Consider the following 18335-nt stretch of genomic DNA (forward strand, 5'->3'; position numbering starts at 1 on the left):
TCATCATTGTGATTATTTATATTTAATATATAACCATATGGAATTAAAATACTGTACATTCATTTAGAACAGCCTTACACTAGATGCCAAACACTCTAAACTCTGTTACCTACCTAACTACTGAGTAGTCCCCATTTATGTGCCCATGTACAATGTTAATCAAGAGCTACTTCAATTGCAATAATAAAGCCGAAGAGGGCTTAATCTACATTAAGGACAACTTCTAAAAAGTTCAATACATACCAGGTTGATTTTGCAATAATGAAATTTAGACTTTGAATCCCTTCAAGAGAATAAGTAACAACACCGTATCTCAAGACTCAATGATGCATCGGCATTATAGTAAAAAACAGATTTTCTCACTGGAAAAAGAAAATCAATATTTAAACATTTTTCTTTTGATATCTTGTGAATAACTGTTGAACAGATAATTTATAACATTTTGTTTAGTCTTATGGGAATTCTAATTTAAAATTCTTAAGTTAATTTAAGGAGAAATCACACGTAGAATTTCAAGTGAAATAGAAGCTAAATAATCAAATTCTAAGAACCATTTTATCTTCATTTTGCCAAAACGTGTTCTAATATTTCACTAAGCATTATAGTAGAGCTCCTAGAGAAAACAGAGATGATGGTTAGGTGAATAACATCTATCATATATATATATATTTTTTTAATCCATATGTGTGTATATGTATATAATGCATATATACACACATGTGCATATATGAATACCTATAAAATATAACAATTAAAATGTATGAGAATTTAGAAACTAAACTGGAGAATGGTGGGTAATGTGCAGTGATAACATTTCTGAGTAATAGGAATTTTTATTCTTCTGCATGCTTTATCCTTCTGTCTGCACAGTCAGACATAAACTGATTCTAAGAGAAGTGATTTATGAATTGAACTGTATAGACAGTTTTTGAAAACAAATAATAAAAAGTTTATTTCTGCAACATAAAGTAACAAAGATCACATCTGTTGTAATATCAATACATTAATACATTGATAATGTAATATCAAATACATTCTTTGTTCTGAAGACTTTTTTAAAAGTTTTTAATAGACTATACTTTTAGATCAATTGTAGATATACAGAAAAATTGTGCAGAAAGTACAGAGTTGTCTTATACTACGTAGAGACACACACAGAGTTTATTATTAACATCTTGCAACAGTGTGGTATATTTGTTATAACTGATGTACCGATATTGATATATTACTTTTAACTAAAGTATATGTTTTACATTAAGTTCACGCTTTGTCTTGTAATTTTCTATGGGTTTTGAGGAATACATAATACAGAGGTTCTCAACCTGTGGGTTGCGACCCCTTTGGACTGTATTAAAGGTTCATGGCATTAGGCAGGTTGAGAACCAGTGACGTAATATTATGTGTCCATCATTATAGGAATATATGGAATAGTTTCCCTGATCTAAAAATGCTCTATTCTCCTTATAATCATCCCTGTTTCCCTAGTCTGGAAACCACTTAACTTTTTACTGTAGTTATAGTTTAACTTTTTCCAAAATGATATATGGTAGGAAATGCAGTATATAACTTTTCAGACATGGTTCTTTCACTCAATAATATATATTTAAAGACTCCCACATCATTTTGCATCCTGATAGTTCATTTCATTGCTCAATAATACTCCCTTGTAGGAATTTACCATGTTTGCTTATCTATTCCCTTTAAAACACATTTTGGTTGACTACAATTTTTGGAATTTATGAACAGGTTTTGTGTGGACATACATTTTTAACTTATTTACTTAAATATCTAGAGTCTGATTGCCAGGTCATATGTTAAACTCAGGATTAACTTTATAAGAATTTGCCTAATTACCTTGGCTGTACCAATATTTGTTCCCACCAGCAATGAACTTATTCCTGTTGCTCCACACATTTCCCAGTATGTAGCACTGCTTGTGTTTCAGATTGTAACCATGGAGTGGTGTAACAATGATGGGATTTGCAGTTCCCTATTCACATATAATTCTCAGAGTGATTTCATGTTTATTTCTATCTGTGTATCTTCTTTGGAGTGGTGTCTGTTCATATATGTAGCCCATTTACTTGTTTGTTCTCTTATTTCTGAATATTAATAATTTCCGTATATTTTAAATACCAGTCATATATCAGGTATGTGATTTGAAATATTTTATCCCATCTTGTGACATGTTTAATCCTCCTCTGTTCCTTGAAAACTGGACATTTTAAAAATTTTAATATTGTTACCTTTAGGTTTGTCGTAGATGGCTTCAATCAGCTTAAGAAATGTGCCACCTATGCCTATTTTCTTAAGTGGCACAACTTACACTTTTTTTCTTTTCTGATGCATAACACTTTTTGGCTATCATATCTGAAAAGTCAAATTTTCAAGCCCAATGCCACATAGATTACTTCCAATGTTATCTTCTAGAAATTACATACTTTGCATTGTAAATTCAGATCTATGCTTTATTTTGAGTTAATTTTTGTGAAAGGTATACTCTTGTTCTTTCTCTATATGTAAATGTCCAATATGTTATATATAAAGTAAATTTATATTAATTTTTTTTTTTTTTGAGACAGAGTCTCAAGCTGTTGCCCTGGGTAGAGTGTTGTGGCATCACACCTCACAGCAACCTCAAAATCCTGGGCCCAAGTGATTCTCTTGCCTCAGCCTCCCAGGTAGCTGGGACTATAGGTGCCTGCCACAACGCCCAGCTATTTTTTGGCCCAGGCCAGATTTGAACCTGCCAACTCCAGTGTATGTGGCTGGCACCCTAGCCACCTGAGCTACAAGCGCCGAGCCATTTATATTAATTTTTCTTTTTTTTAATGTGAATGTTCAGGTGTTTCTGCATAATTTGTTTAAACAATTCTCCTCTCAAAAATCCATTCACTATATTTTTGGGGGCCTATTTCTGGTCTTTCTGTTCCATTGATGCATTGTGTATTCTTTCATGATTGCCATTCAATCATCACACTTTCATGATTCATAGGATTGTAAGTCACTATGAAAGTTTTAAGACAGACTGTTCTATAGTCCATTATTTCACTTTCAAGAAACATAGTTGATGCTGTTCTGATTTACCCATTCAAGTTTCAACTTGCATGACTTATTGATGGCACTGAGAGGATTTCATTTCTGTCCACACAGATTTTATGTTCCTTTTTTTTTTTTTTTTTTTTTTTTGGTTTTAATTATTTGGGATTCATTGAAGGTACAAAGAATTAGGTTACACTGATGTAATTATTTCCCACCTCCAGAGGTGTGCCATACCCGTAACCCCCTATCCTTTTCTCTCCTCCTCTTACCCTGATTCCTCATTCCCTGTATTAGATCATCTATTGCCTTTATATTAAAATTGACTACATTGGATTCTTTCTTCTCCATTTTTGTGATGCTTTACTAATAGAATGTGTTCAACCTCCATCCAGGTTAATACAAAAGATGTAAAGTCTCCATCTTTTTTAAAGGCTGAATAGCATTCCATGGTATACATATACAACAGCTTGTTAATCCATTCCTGGATTGGTGGTCATTTACATTGTTTCCACAGTTTGGTAATTAGAAATTTGCTACAATGAACAGTCTAATGCAAATGTCCTTATAATAAAATTACCTTTTTTCTTCTAGTATGCCTAGTAATGGGATTACAAAATCAAATTAGAGGTCTAATGCCTAGTAATGGGATTACAAAATCAAATTAGAGGTATAATTTGGATTCTTTGAGGATTCTCCATACTTCCAAAAAGGTTGTATTCATTTGCAGTCCCACCAGCAGTATAAAAATGTTCCCCTCTCTTCACATCCACACCAATTTCTGCAGCTTTGAGACTTGTGATGTGAGCCATTCTCACTGGGGCTATCTCGGGGTAGTTTTGATTTTCATTTCTCTGATAATCAGGGATGATGAGACAATACGATCCTTTCAATAGATGCAGTAAAAGCATTTGACAAAATTCAGCATCCTTTTCTAACAAGAACACTTAAGAAAATATGCATAAGTGGCACATTTCTTAAGCTGATTGAAGACTTCTAGGACAAACCCACAGCTAACACCATACTGAATGGTATAAAACTGAAAGCTTTTCCACTTAGAACTGGAACTAGAAAAGGATGTCCACTATCTCCCCCATTATTCAACATAGTTTTGAAAGTTCTAGCCAATGCAATATGGCAAGAGAATGATATAAAGACATCAAAATGGGAGCAGAGGAGGTCAAACTGTCCCTCTTTGTAGATGATATGATCTTATGCTTAGAAAACCCTGGAGACTCAACTACTAAACTCCTGGAAGTCATCAAGAAATACAGTAATGTCTCAGGGTATAAAATCAATGTCCACAAATCAGTAGCCTTTGTATACACCAATAACAGCCAACTTGAGAAGCAAATAAAAGATATAATTCCCTTTATAGTTACTTTAAGTAAAATGAAATACTTAGGAATATACCTAAAAAAAGAGGTTAAATACCTTTTTAAAGAGAATTATGAAACCCTAAGAAAAGAAATTGGAGAAGACACTACCATGCTCATGGCTGGGAAGAATCAACATTATCAAAATGTCTAATTTACCCAAACCAATCTATAGATTCAATGCGTTCCCCATTAAAATACCAACATCATATTTTGAAGAACAGGAAAAAAATAGTACTTCATTTTGTATGGAACCAGGAAAAACCTCATATTGTTAAGGCTATTTTTAGTAATAAAAACAAAGTTGGAGGCATCACCCTACCAGACTTCAGACTATATTACAAGTCCATAGTAATCAAAACAGCATGGTCTGGCACAAAATTAGAGACATAGACATATGAAACAGGATACAAAACCAAGAGATAAAACCAGTCTCTACTTGCCATCTGATCTTTGATAAACCAAACAAAAGCATACATTGGGGGAAAGAATCTCTATTCAACAGATGATGCTGGGAGAACTGGATAAAAACATGTGAAAGACTGAAACTAAACCCACACCTTTCACTCCCTTACAAAAATTGAGTCAAGATGGATAGAGATTTAAATCTAAGACACAAACAATAAAAATCTTAGAAGAAAGTGTGGGGAAAACTCTTGAGGATGTCAGCCTGGGGAAATATTTTATAACAAAGACTTCAGCAGCCATTGCAGCAACAACAAAAATTAACAAATGGGACTTAAATTAAGCTGAAAAGCTTCTGCACAGCTAATAATACAAGTGAAGAAAAAAGACAACCTTCAGAATGGGAAAAGATATTTGTAGGTTATCATTCTGACAAAGGGTTAATAACTAGAATCTACAGAGAACTCAAATTAATCAACAAAAGTAAACAATCCCATCTACCTGTGGGCAAAGAATATGAACAAAACTTTCTCTGACAAAGACAGATGAATGGTTAACAAACATTTGAAAATATTTTGTTTCTTAATTTTTGAATATTATAGAATGTTTATAATGACCCACATAACTCTTTTTTTTTTTAATTTAAAGCATGAAAGGATTTATGAATCAGCACTCAAAACCTGAGAGGTTGGCAGAGCTCCATTTTCTTTCTTTTTTTTTTTTTTAGGTTGCTCATATATATATATATATTTTTTTTCCACATAACTCTTGATGTTATGTAGTCATTATTGTCTTGGCATTCCTGAGTCTTTTATATTTTCATATATAATCTAGATATTCATAAAATTATATCCACAAAAAAACTTGCTAAGATTTTGATTTATTTTGTATATCAAGCTGAGAAGAATTTGTATCTGAATAAAATAAAATCTTCCTACCAAGAGTATGGAATACCCAATTGTTTAGATTACTGATTTCTTTCATGGTTTTGTAGTTTTCCTCTCATAGACTTACATATTTTTTGTTAGAGTTATATAGAAGTATTTCAGTTTTGATTACTAATGTAAAAACTGTTTTTAATTCTTAGTTCAAATTATGCATTACTGCCATATAAGAAATAAATTGAATTTTGTACATTTACCTTGCATGCTGTAATTTTACTATAATTGTTTATTAGTTACATGTTTTTTTATTTTTTTTGGTTTTTATTTTTTGTTAGTTTTTGGGATTTTCTACACAGACAATTGTACATGAACAAAGATGATTTGTTTCTTCCTTCCCAATCTGTATGCCTTTTATTTCCTTTCTTTACTTATTCAATGAGCTAGACCTCCCAGTTAATTAGTGAATAAGAATGGCAAGAAGAAATATTCTTATGATATTTATAATTACAGGAGAAAACATGTAGTTTCTCATTATTAGGTATTATGTCAAGTTTTTATAGACGTCCTTTAACAAGCTGAGGAAGTTCCATCCATTCAGGGTTTTCTGAGCGTACTGATCATGTATGAGTGTTGAATTTATCAAAGGCTTTTTCTGTGTTTATTGACAGGATCACATGATTTTTCTTCTTTATTTTGTGTATGTAGTGGTCAGAGTAATAGATTTGGGAATGTTAAAACAGCCTTGCATACCTAGAATAAATCCTAATTATGATATATAATTATTATATAGACATATATACACTATACCTATGTATGTAGTTTAATTCTATTTAGTAATATTTTACTGAGGATGTTTACATTTATGTTCATAAGATATTTATTTTTAAAGTTTCTCAATAATTATATCTTTGGTTCCTCTACAGTTACATATCTGTCTCCTTATTTGGTCTCATAAAATGTGTTACTAAACTATTCTCTCTGCTTCTTTTTCTGGGAGAAATTGGTATTGGTCAGATTTACAGTGAAATTGCCCTTGTGGTTTTTATTTTGGAAGGTTGGTGATTGTGAATTCAATTTCTTTAATAGAGGAAAACCTATTCAAATTGTCTGTGTCTACTTTTGTCAATTTCAGTAGATTGTTTCTTTCAAAGAATTAATCCATTCCTCCAACTTGTCCAATTTGAATACATAGAATTGTTTATAATAATATTTCTTTATTATTCTTTTAATCATTATGTGATCATATGTGTTGGACCAATTTTATTTCTGTGTCTTATGTTTTTCCCGTTTAGCTTGGGTAACTATGGAATCTTGTGTGGCCCAATTATATTTCTAATATTAGGAATCTGTGTCTGCTGTCTGTTTTTCTCCTGTTTAGCTTGGGTAAATGCTTATCAATTTTATTGATATTTTCTGAGAAACAGCTTTTAGTTTAGTTGATTTTCTCTATTTCTTGTTTGCAATTTCATTGACTTCTGCTATAACTTTTTTATTTCTTTTTTCTGCTTATTTTGAACTCAATTTTCTCTTCCTTTTCAAATTTATTAAGATTAAGGACTAGATGATTGATTTTTCAACCTTTTATCTTTTCTAATGTGTGGATTTAATATTTTAACATTCTCTTTAAGCATAACTTTGATATATCACATAGACTTTGAAAGTTGTACTTCCAACGTCCTTTAGTTCAAAGCATTTTTTTTTTTTTAATTTCAGGTTATTGTGAAAGAACAAACAACCAGGTTACAATATTTGAATTTGTTATGTAGAGTCCATCTTGTAGTTATGTCCCACACCCAAAAGATGTGCCATGTACCCATAACTTGCACCCTTTAAGTGGGACCTCCCCTTTCCTCTCCCCCATCCCTCATTCCCCCTCTGCCAACTTGAATAGAGTTAAGTGTTTCTCTATGTGGGCATGTATTAGATCATCTACTGGTATCATAATAAAACCGAGTTACTGGGTACTTGCTTTTCCATTCTTGTGATACTTTAGTAAGAAGAATGTGTTTCAACTCCATCCAAGTTAATACAAATGATGTAGAATCAATGAAGGAGGTAAGGAAATTTCAAAATATGATTTCTTGGTATACAGAATATTTTAGGTTAAAGTCCATTCACAATCAGAAAGCATTGGAAGAGGCCTTATCTCTATCTACATAAACCTGAGTAATCTGATTGGGAATCACAAGGGGCTACTGACTTTCTGATTACATGCTAATAGGCCTGGCACCAAGATCATGTGAAGCTCAATACTTGTCTCTCAGGTTAATCCACAAATCAATCTGTTTTCACTCATCTACACATTACCCCTAGCAACCACTTATTGCACCTATACTTTCCACAGTGATGTTTGCCTATAGAATGTTGGGGAAGGTTCCTTCCTGATCAGTGTTTTTGAATACTTTCTGTAGTATAAGTTCACGCTCTTCTTTGAAGGTTTGATAGAATTCTGATGTGAAGCCATCTGGTCCAGAGCTTATTTGTGTTGGAATTTTTTTTTATTGTTTCTTTGATCTCAGTTCTTGATATTGATCTTCTTAACTTTAGTTACTTTAAGATTACTTGTATCTGAAAATAAGATTGCAACCCCTCCTTTCTTCTGACTTTAATTTTCCTGATATACTGTTTTTCATCCCTTTACCCTGAGTCTTTTCTTTATCCTTCAAAGTTAGGTGTGTTTCTTGCAGTCAGGATATGAATGGATTATGCTTTTTAATCCATTCAGCTAGCCTATGCCTCTTCAGTGGGGAATTCAGAATTGATAAATGTGTTGGTGTTCTAGTTATCTTACATTGTGAAAGACCATTGCTTAGTTTTATCCTTTGTGTCATTGTGGAATGTAGGTTTTGTCTTTTAGTTTCCAGGTATTTAGTTTGCTGGTGGTCCATTGTGATGGTTAGTGTGGAGAATAGGTTTAAATATTTCCTGTAGACCTGGTCTAGTTGTTGGCAAATTTCCACAAAGATTGCATATCAGCAAAAGATTTGATTTTTCCATCAATTTTGAAGTTTAGTTTAGCAGGATACAGAATTGTGAGCATAACTTTATTTTGTTTATGAAAGTTAAAAGAGTTGACCATTCTCTTCTGGCTTGGAAAGTATCAGCTAAGAAGTCCACTGTCATCCTGATGAATCTGTCCATATAGGTCAATTGGCACTTACTCTTGGCTGCTTGCAGAATTTTCTCTTTTGTCTTGACTTTGGACAGATTTATTACAGTGTGTCTTTGAGATGCTCTCTTTGTGCTAAAATGACCTAGGGTTCAGTTTCAGAATCCTTAGTGATACTTTGGAAATTTTCATTTATGATATCCTCCAGTAAGGATTCCATTCCTTGGGAAATCATTCTTCTCTACAAGCATACCTATAATTCATATATTTGAATGCTTCATGAAGTCTCATAATTCTCTGAGTAAATATATTGCTTTCTCTCTTTTCTTTTCTTCCTCTTTACCTGGGTTAGCTCAAGAACTTTATCCTCTAGCTCTCAGATTCTTTCTTCTCTATGGTCTAATTTTTTTTAAGGTTTTATTTTATTTATTTATTTTCATCACAGCTCACAGCAACCTCCAACTCCTGGGCTATTTAGCCTCCTGAGTAGCTGGGACCACAGGTGTCCACCACAACACCTGGCTATTTTGTGTTGCAGTTTGGCCAGGGCTGGGGTTTGAACCTGCCACCTCTGGTGTGTGGGGCCAGTGCTCTACTCATTGAGCCACAGGTACCACCCCACTATGGCCTAATTTTTTATTGATACTTTCTACTTGGGGGGATTGCTTTATTCTCATTTTCCATGTTGCCAGAATTTTTCTGTTGGTTGCTCTTCATGTGTATTTTCTTCCTGTTCACTTCCTTCCCCTACTTTTTCCTTCTCACTACCTCCTTCTCTTTGAATTACTTTCAGAGTTAAATGTTGAACTGGCATTTTGGTACAAAACCAAAAGGAAGATAAAGGTAAAGGATGAGAATTGAGAAAGCAAATAAAAAGGTAAATAGGAAAAAAGAAAAGAAGATGAGTGGAAGGAAAGAATTGAAGAAAAAGAGATAAAAAAAGCACATTAAGAGAGAGAGAGTGACAGGAGAAATGGTGGTGTTCTGTAGGGTGCTTTAAAAACACCTAGGACTTTGGGAGACTGGGCTTGGTGGGTTACCATCAAGAGCTTCTTACCATCCTGGACAAAAGTAAGACCCCCACCTCTACTAAACATAAAAGGACATCACCAGTATGGTGCAGTGGAGACCTACCAGTATCTTCTTTCCAAAGGCCAAATCTAGAATTATATCCAAAACTGTGAACTTGTGGTTTCCTTGAGTCAGACCAATGTTGAGATACCTTAACCAGACCAATACTGTGACCCTCCCAGCCCTCAGATATGAGGAAAAAATGAAAAATACAATAAAAATCAATTAAAAGTATTAAAAATATAATTGTATAAGATAGAGAAGAAAAAAGGGGGGATATCTTAGCTATTGAATGTGAAATTTATGTGGGAAAGATGAGAAAAGTAGAAAAAAACTCTACAAAAAGAGAGAAAAAGGAGAAAAATAAAATAGAATAAAAGGATCTGAAAAACCATAACAAAAATTAAGGAACACTTGATATTGAAAAAGCCAATAAAAAAAATCTAACCAAAACTTCAATAGCAACAAAAGTGAAAAAAAAAATAAAAAAATAAGAACAAAATTGAAATCAAAACATGTAAAACAATATGCGTGCGTGTGTGTGTGTGTGTGTGTGTGTGTACATATTTATATTGCAATATACTTCCTAGAGACCAGGTGGCACTGTGTCTTTAGGAGATGGAGATTACCTGCTCAATTTAGTGTATATGATTGGGGTCGGAAGCTACTCTCTGGTTGTAAAAGAGACCAGATCTTGTCTTCCTGACTTCTTTGCCTTCAATCTGGGCCTGTTTGCTTCATCAGCATTTAATCCACACAAGACAGGGGTCCCAAAGCTCTTTTCAGACTTTCCACGAGGCCCATTAAACAGTGTCCCATGACAACAATGCAGTCATCCAAGGGCAGCGGAATTACTCACCTTACCCTAAGGATAGCCACTTCATGTAGAAGGGTTTCCAGAGCCTGTGGTGTGCTAAGATCTGATGGACTGTTTCACCTGTGTGTGGCCTTCCCACAATAGCAGCACCCTATTAGTAGCCTATGTAATGGGAGGACAACCCCACCCAGGATTCAACCCTCGCCCCTGGACACCGTTGGAGTCTACTTGCTGCTCCAGTGAGCAGCCCAGACCAAAATAAAAATACTGCAGGAAAGCCCTTTCCTATCCTCTGACTTCTATGGGAGAGCCAGCTGACTTGCTGGCCTCTGCCCATACTAAGAACTTGTCTTCTGTGTTAGCTCTCCTTAACTCGAGACCTCTTCCTTGGCTCTTGAAGTCTCCTGCTGCTTCACTGTGCCCCCAGAGTAAGGTTTCTGTGTAGATTCCCCCAGCCAGAAGTGGCTGAAGTCTACTTTCCCCTGTCTCACCATGAGTAGCTGGCATGGAGATCCAAAATATTTTTGTTTTAATTCTTAATACTTTACATTTGAATCATGTGTTTCCATTTATCTTTGCACACTTTATAGTCACTACTTTAATGCTGTAATATCCTTCAGAGTTCCAAGTGAGTATAATTATTAAAATTAAATTATAATTTAAAAAGTGCTATTGTATGAAGAGTATTGCACAGTCATGGAACAGTTAGAGAAAGGTACTAGTATAAGATAACTAATTGTGTAGAGAAAAGCCACTGAATCTGTCTTATGTTCTGAGTCAGATCAGAACATACAAACTGATATAAAGCCTTTGCCAGCTCCATTACTCATTTTCACCATTTGTTATTGACCATTGATGGACAAAAATTCAGATCAGATAGCTCGTCTGTCATGACAGTCCAAATTTGTCACTTATAAAAGAATGCTGTCTGGAAGATTCACATGAAAGTTTGGAGGGATGTCAGTAAGTAAAAAATTAAATAACAAATGGTAACATGTATACACAGATAAAGCTTAATACCAAATGATTTCTTCATAAAATCAAATGTTTTTCTTAGCCAACTTAGGTTCATGGAGGTTAAAAAAGATGCTCTGCCTTTAATCCTGAAACAATTTGTTAATCTAACCAAAAATGTTGGTTTCTTACAGCTAGGGGTTTAGACTAAGCAATTATGTAGGGTTAGAAAGAATTATTAAACCTTGGAATACTTTCTAATCAAATAAGATATTCCATTTGACTTAAATTCCTTTCCAGAATAGAAACGTAGATTTTTAGAATTTAGATATTTAATTGGAGTGGGAGCAGATTACACAGGAAACTTGGAGAAATAAGAGAGAGAAAAATGGCCTGAATACTTACAAAGTTCAGATTTTTCTGGAGATCTATCCAGCACATACACAAGGTCTCAAACCTATCTCAGCCCTAGTTGCTGTAGTGATTTTAGAAATCCATGCTAGTTGTATTCTTTATCTAGACCCTATTCTTTATCTGCCAATGGTTTGTGACAGTTACAGATATATGGTCCAAACTGAGGAAAGGATTCATTTTTTATCTAACTCTGTATGAGGTTATGGTCCTAGTTCTGGAGCTGCAAAGACAGCAACACAAAGTTACTGTAAACTGAGGTTTTGTGAGGTGAAACAGACGCTTTCAGGGACCACATTGGGTAGCTGGAGGTAAAAAAGCAATTGTAATTCTATACTTTTATGTATATTAAAAATCTGTAAATTATACATATTTTATGTTTATTCTATATTATATATCATAATTAATGATGGTACATATGTGTAAATATTACATTTATAATATATACATTATTAATACCTATATTGCATGTTACATTATGAGATATAGTTTATATATAAACATATATTTAGACAGATAATAGAGATGTATATGTATCCATCTATTCAAAGAGAAAGAGAGAGAGAAAAAAGTATACCATTATACTTTTATCTATTGATTTTTATGATTTTTTTAATTCTTAAAAATATTTTGTGATAAAATAATCTGTAAGTAAGCCACCTGGACTGAATGTTGGTTTCTTAAAGCTAGAGTTTTAGACTAAGACAAGAAAGTTTTGACCTTCTAAAAATATATTTTATCTTTTAATAAAAATCTAAATTATTTTAAAATTTATGGAGTACAATATGTATTTCAATGCATGTATTATTGTATTATTATCAAATCAGGCTAATTACCATGACATCACTTTAAACATTTCCCCTTATTTGCAATAAAAGCATCCAACTTCTCTTTTAGCTATTTTTAAACATAAAGTACATTGTTATTTGCTATAGTCACCCTGCTGTGTAATAGAACAGCAGAAATTATTTTTAATAAATGTAACTTTGTACATGGTGACCAAACTTACCCATTTGCCTCTCCCTTTCTAATTTGTGGAAACAACTATTCTACTCCCTACTTTTATGAAATCAACTTTTTAAAATTCCCCATATAAGTGAGATCACCTGGGTTTTGTCTTATATTTAGTCTATTTTGCTTAATATAATGTCCTCCAAGTTTATCACTTTGCACCACTTTGCGGCAAATGACAGCAATGAATTTTGCTTTATGACTGAACAATATTTCATTGTGTGAATGCCACATTTTCTTTATCTATAATTGGTTCACAATAATCTGTTATGATCTTTTTTACTTTTGTGGTATCAGTTGTAATGTTTCCTTCTTAATCTCTGATTGTATTTGGGTCTTCTCTTTTTCATTCTAAAGGTTTGTTGATACTATTTATAAAAAAAACAACTTCTTATTTGTATTGTCTTTTGAAATCTGGATTTCATTTTTTCTCTGATTATTAGTATTCCTTTGATACCATTAATTATCTAGTTTCTTAAGGTGTAACATTAAGTCATAAATTTGAGAGATTTCTTGTTTTATGTAAGCACTTAATACTATGTAGTTCCCTCTTAAAACAGCATTTGCTGTATCTTATAGGTTGTGGTATGATGTTTCCATTTTAATTTATCTCAGAAAAGTTTGAATTCACTTTTAAATTTCTTTACTGAATCCTTTGTTGTTCAGTAGCATGCTGCTTAATTTCCATTTATTTAGTTTTAAATATTTGTTCATTATTGTTTTTAAGTTTTATTCCATTGTGGTCATAAAAGTTACTTGATATAATTTTAACATTTTAAAATTTATTAAGACTCATTTCTGATAGAGTCAAATTGAGAGACCAGACCAAATAGAGTGGACCTGCCTGAATAGAATGTGCCACCCCCTACCCTTCTGATGGATGTTCCACCTAGGAAAGGTGAATGGGCCAATCCCCACCCTTAGGACCCCTTAAAATCTAAATCCACCTTAACCATGTGCTGACTTCCTTCTGGAGCTCAGCTTACCCACGCCCAGGTGGAAATAAAGACCTATGTTGCCCACATAAACCTGGACTCCATTTCCTTTCATTCACGTTTTGGAATAATCTTTTATTTTTGGTCTTTGATCTCTTAATTTTGTGACCTAACATATAGTCTATCTTGGAGAATATTCTATATGCTATTGATAAAAAAAAAAAAGAACATTCTAAAGCTTTAGGTGGAATGTTCTATAAATGTCTGTTAGGTCCATTTAGTCTAGAGTGCAGTTTATTTTATTTTAGTTTATTTTATTTTGAGACAAGAGTCTCACTGTTTCTCCCTCAGTAGAGTGCCATAGCATCACAGCACAAACTCTTGGGCTTAAGCGATTCTCTTGCCTTAGCCTCCTAAGTAGCTGGGACTACAGGCACCTGCCACAATGCCCAGCTACTTTTTTGTTGTAGTTGATATTATTGTTTAGCAGGCCTGGGCAGGGTTTGAACATACCAGCCCCGGTGTGTGTGGCCGGCACCCTAGCTGCTGAACTACAGGCATGGAGCCTAGAGTGCATTTTAACTCTAATGTTTCCTTGTTGATTTTCTAACTGAATGATTTGTCCATTGTTGAAAGTGGGGTGCAAAGGTCTATTACTTCTGTTGTATTTTAGTCAATTTTTCTCTTTAGGACTACTAATATTTACTTTACATAGTCAGTTGCTCCAGAGTTGGGTGCATATGTATTTATAGTCATTTTATCTTCTTGCTGTATTGACTCCTTAGTAGTTACATAATAACATATGTAACATAATAACAAAGTTACATAATAACTTTTTTTGCTTTTTTTAACGCTACTTGATCTGAAGTTTATTTTTTTCAATACACGTATAGCAACTCCTATTCTTTCACGGTTTCCATTTCAATGGAATATATATTTCCATCACTTCATTTTCAGTCTGCATGTGTCTTTATAGGTGAACTGAATTTCTTCCAGACAGCATGTAATTGGATCTTAAAAAACAACAACAAAAAAAAACAAACAAAAAAAACATCATTCAGGCACTCATTCTGTGTCTTTTAACTAAACAGTTTAATCCATTTGTGTTCAAGGATATTATTGAAAGGGAAGGGTTCAGTAATGATATTTTATTAATTGTTTCTGATTGTTTTATAAATTGATCCTTCATTTTTCTCTTTCTTTGTGGTTAAGTGTTTTTTTCTGTTAATTTTTTGATTTTGTACTATTTATTCTTCATGAACCTGCTATAGAATTTTGCCTTGGGTTACCACAAAGTTGGCAGAAAAATCATAACAGGTCACCTTAAACTTACAATTCCTTAATTTAATCACAATGCTAAACAAACAAACAAACAAACTCTGCTCTTTAAATCAATATTCCTTAACATTTTGACTTTTTGATATTTCAGTTTACATTTTAATATTTTTTATCTCTTAAGCAATTGTATAGTTATTGTCTTTAATAGGTTTGACTTCTGCTCTTCATATTTAAAATACAAGTGATTTATATATGATAATTATAGCATTAAAGTATTTAGAATCTGTCTATATTTTTTTCCAATGAATTTTATAACTTTGGACGTTTTCTTATTACTCATTAGTGTTTTTTAATTTCAGATTGAAGAACTTCTATTTGTATTTCTTAAAAGTCACGTCAACTGTTTATAAATTCATCAGCATTTTTTTGTCTTGAAAAGTCTTCACCTTTTCCTCATGTTTAAAAAATAGCTTTGCTGGGTATAGTATTCTTTAGTGGTATTTTTTCCTACAGTTTGAATATATCCTGACCTGTAGGGTTACTGATGAGAAATTCACTGGGAGCTACATTGGAGTTCTGTTCAATGTGATATGTCTCTTTTTTTCTTTTCTTTTCTTTTTTTTTCTGCTTTGAGTATTTTTTTTCTTTGCTTTTGATATTTGATAATTTTCTTATGATGTGGCTTCAGAAATTCATTTTTGGATTGAGTTTCATTGATGAACTGTTGATACAGGGCTCCCCAATCAGGGCTGGACAGGAACTTCTATTTTTAGGCCTGAGCAAACAGACATTTTTTTTTTTTTTTTTTCCAAACTGCATTCTCTGAACCCAAGTAAGATTTCATCTGGATGGCCTCTCCTGAATGGGAAGCATACACCCTGCTGCTGTGTCTAAGGTAGGAACTATCAGAACCTCATTCATTTGCTAATACATAACTTCCCTAATCAACACTAACAAGGATGTTTTTGTCTGTCAACCCCTAACCAAATATAAATCTTACTAGTAAAATCTCCCCGTTCACACCCAATATATAACCCCCCAGACAAAAGATGTGAATCTTCCCATTTGGGAATTTCTCTCCTCCCCTGCTGGAGGCTTTGTTGACATCTCTCTATGTACTTCTCTGTAAAATAAACTTTGTCCTGTCACTTATTTGCATGGTCTGGGATTTCATTCTTGAGTCTCCCACCAAGGACCTATTGTGTAACATACTGGTAACACAATGAGCTTCCTGTACATGGAAGATGTCCTTTTTCAGATTTGAAAAATGTTCAGGAATTATTTCCTAAATATGGTTTCTAGGTCTTTTTCCTTTTTAGTCTCCTTTAGGAACTCATTGTGCAGAGGTTGGTTTGCTTGATGATGTTACCTAAGCTTCGGTCTTGTTCATGCTATTTACTTTGTTCTCTTTGTTCCTCTGATTGGATAACTTCATATGGTCTATTTTCAAGCTTGCTAATTCTTTCTTCTCTCTGACTAAATCTGCTCTTAAAACTTTTTAATTTTTTTTTTAGTTCAGTTTTTTGTATTATTTATTACTAGGAGTTCTACTTTTTCATTATTACTATTATTTCTATTTCTTTCTCAGGTTTCACATTTTGTTCCTGGATCACTTTTATAATTTTCTTGTTTCCTATCTGTTAGGGTGAAAGAACCAGGTGTAACACCATTTCGTTGTACCTCCTATTCCTGAGAATCAGTGGGGAGGCAAAGCAGGCCTGACTCCATTCTATTCTTTTGTTACATTTTATTGCTTTAAGAAAAAAGTTATTCTGCTTGCCTCCCCTCTCATTGCATTGTATTTGAATTGTACTTGATTAGAACTGTTAGAATTATTAGTATTGTGTAGAAAGTTGCTAATTACCTTCATGACAATAACCCTCATGATTATGTTAAGGTGGTCTTCATACCATCTGTATATGATATTGAAATGTTAAAAAAAAAAAAAAAGCCTGACTCCATTTTAATATAATTCTTTTTCTAGAGAATCAGTAGAAAGGAAAATCAAGCTGATTCCATTCTGTTGTATTACTACATTTTATTGCATTAAATTAAAAAAAAAAAAAACTGTTCTGCTTGTCTCCCCACCCATTGCATGGTATTTTAAGTGTACCTGGTTAGAACTGTTAGAATTATTAGTATTGTGTAGAAAGTCACTATTTTTGTGATAACAACCCTCATGATTATGTTAAGGTGGTCTTCATGCCATCTGCATATGATATGGAAATGTTAAAAGAGCAAGTTTGACTCTACTGTTTACTCCTTTTCTGTTATGTCTTTGAAACGGGTTCCTCTTATCTGCCCTCCCATTGTATAACTGTGAATGCATTCGGCTAAAATTGTTAGTGATGTAAGTTAGTGACTGCACTCATGATTATATCCTTGGTGATTATCACTTTTTTATGATTATGTTATTTATGACCCTCACCTGCAAGTCCCCCTCCCTACATTACCTAAGAACATTATAGATTGTATTTGTTTTGTAAAAATTACTAAGTGCTTTTGTAATTATAACATTGTGTAAATTAAGCTGCCATACCCACTTGATCTCCCCTACTTGTTGTTTTCGCCCCTCGTGACTTCCCTTAACTGTTGTTTTCAGTTTTGTAATTATGTTTGTTTACCCCTTGGAAAAATTTTGCCTTATAAAAGTCAGAACCTCAGTCAAGCTTGGGTCTGCGCTCAAAAACACTGTGTTGGGACACTGGGACAGTTTCCAGCCAACTCTTCAATAAAATGACTCCTCCTTAATTTAATTCAACTTATCTGGTGGTATGGTCTTTGGGGGAACTCCTGGGCATAACATTAACTGCCCTACTCTTGTGATTCTCCCTACCCCTTTAACTGCTGTTTTTGCTTCTGTAATAATGCTTGCTCCCAAGAAAAGTTTTGCCCTATGTAAACCAGAGCCACAGACAACTTGGGACTGCTTTCAGAAACTCCATGTTGGGACACTGAGGTAGTTGCCAGCTGGATCTTCAATAAAAGGACTTCTCTTGAAATTTGACTTGTCTGGTGGTGTGGTCTTTGAGAGACTCTTTGGCA

This window comes from Nycticebus coucang, chromosome 4, assembly GCF_027406575.1.
Source record: "Nycticebus coucang isolate mNycCou1 chromosome 4, mNycCou1.pri, whole genome shotgun sequence".
Taxonomy (NCBI): domain Eukaryota; kingdom Metazoa; phylum Chordata; class Mammalia; order Primates; family Lorisidae; genus Nycticebus; species Nycticebus coucang.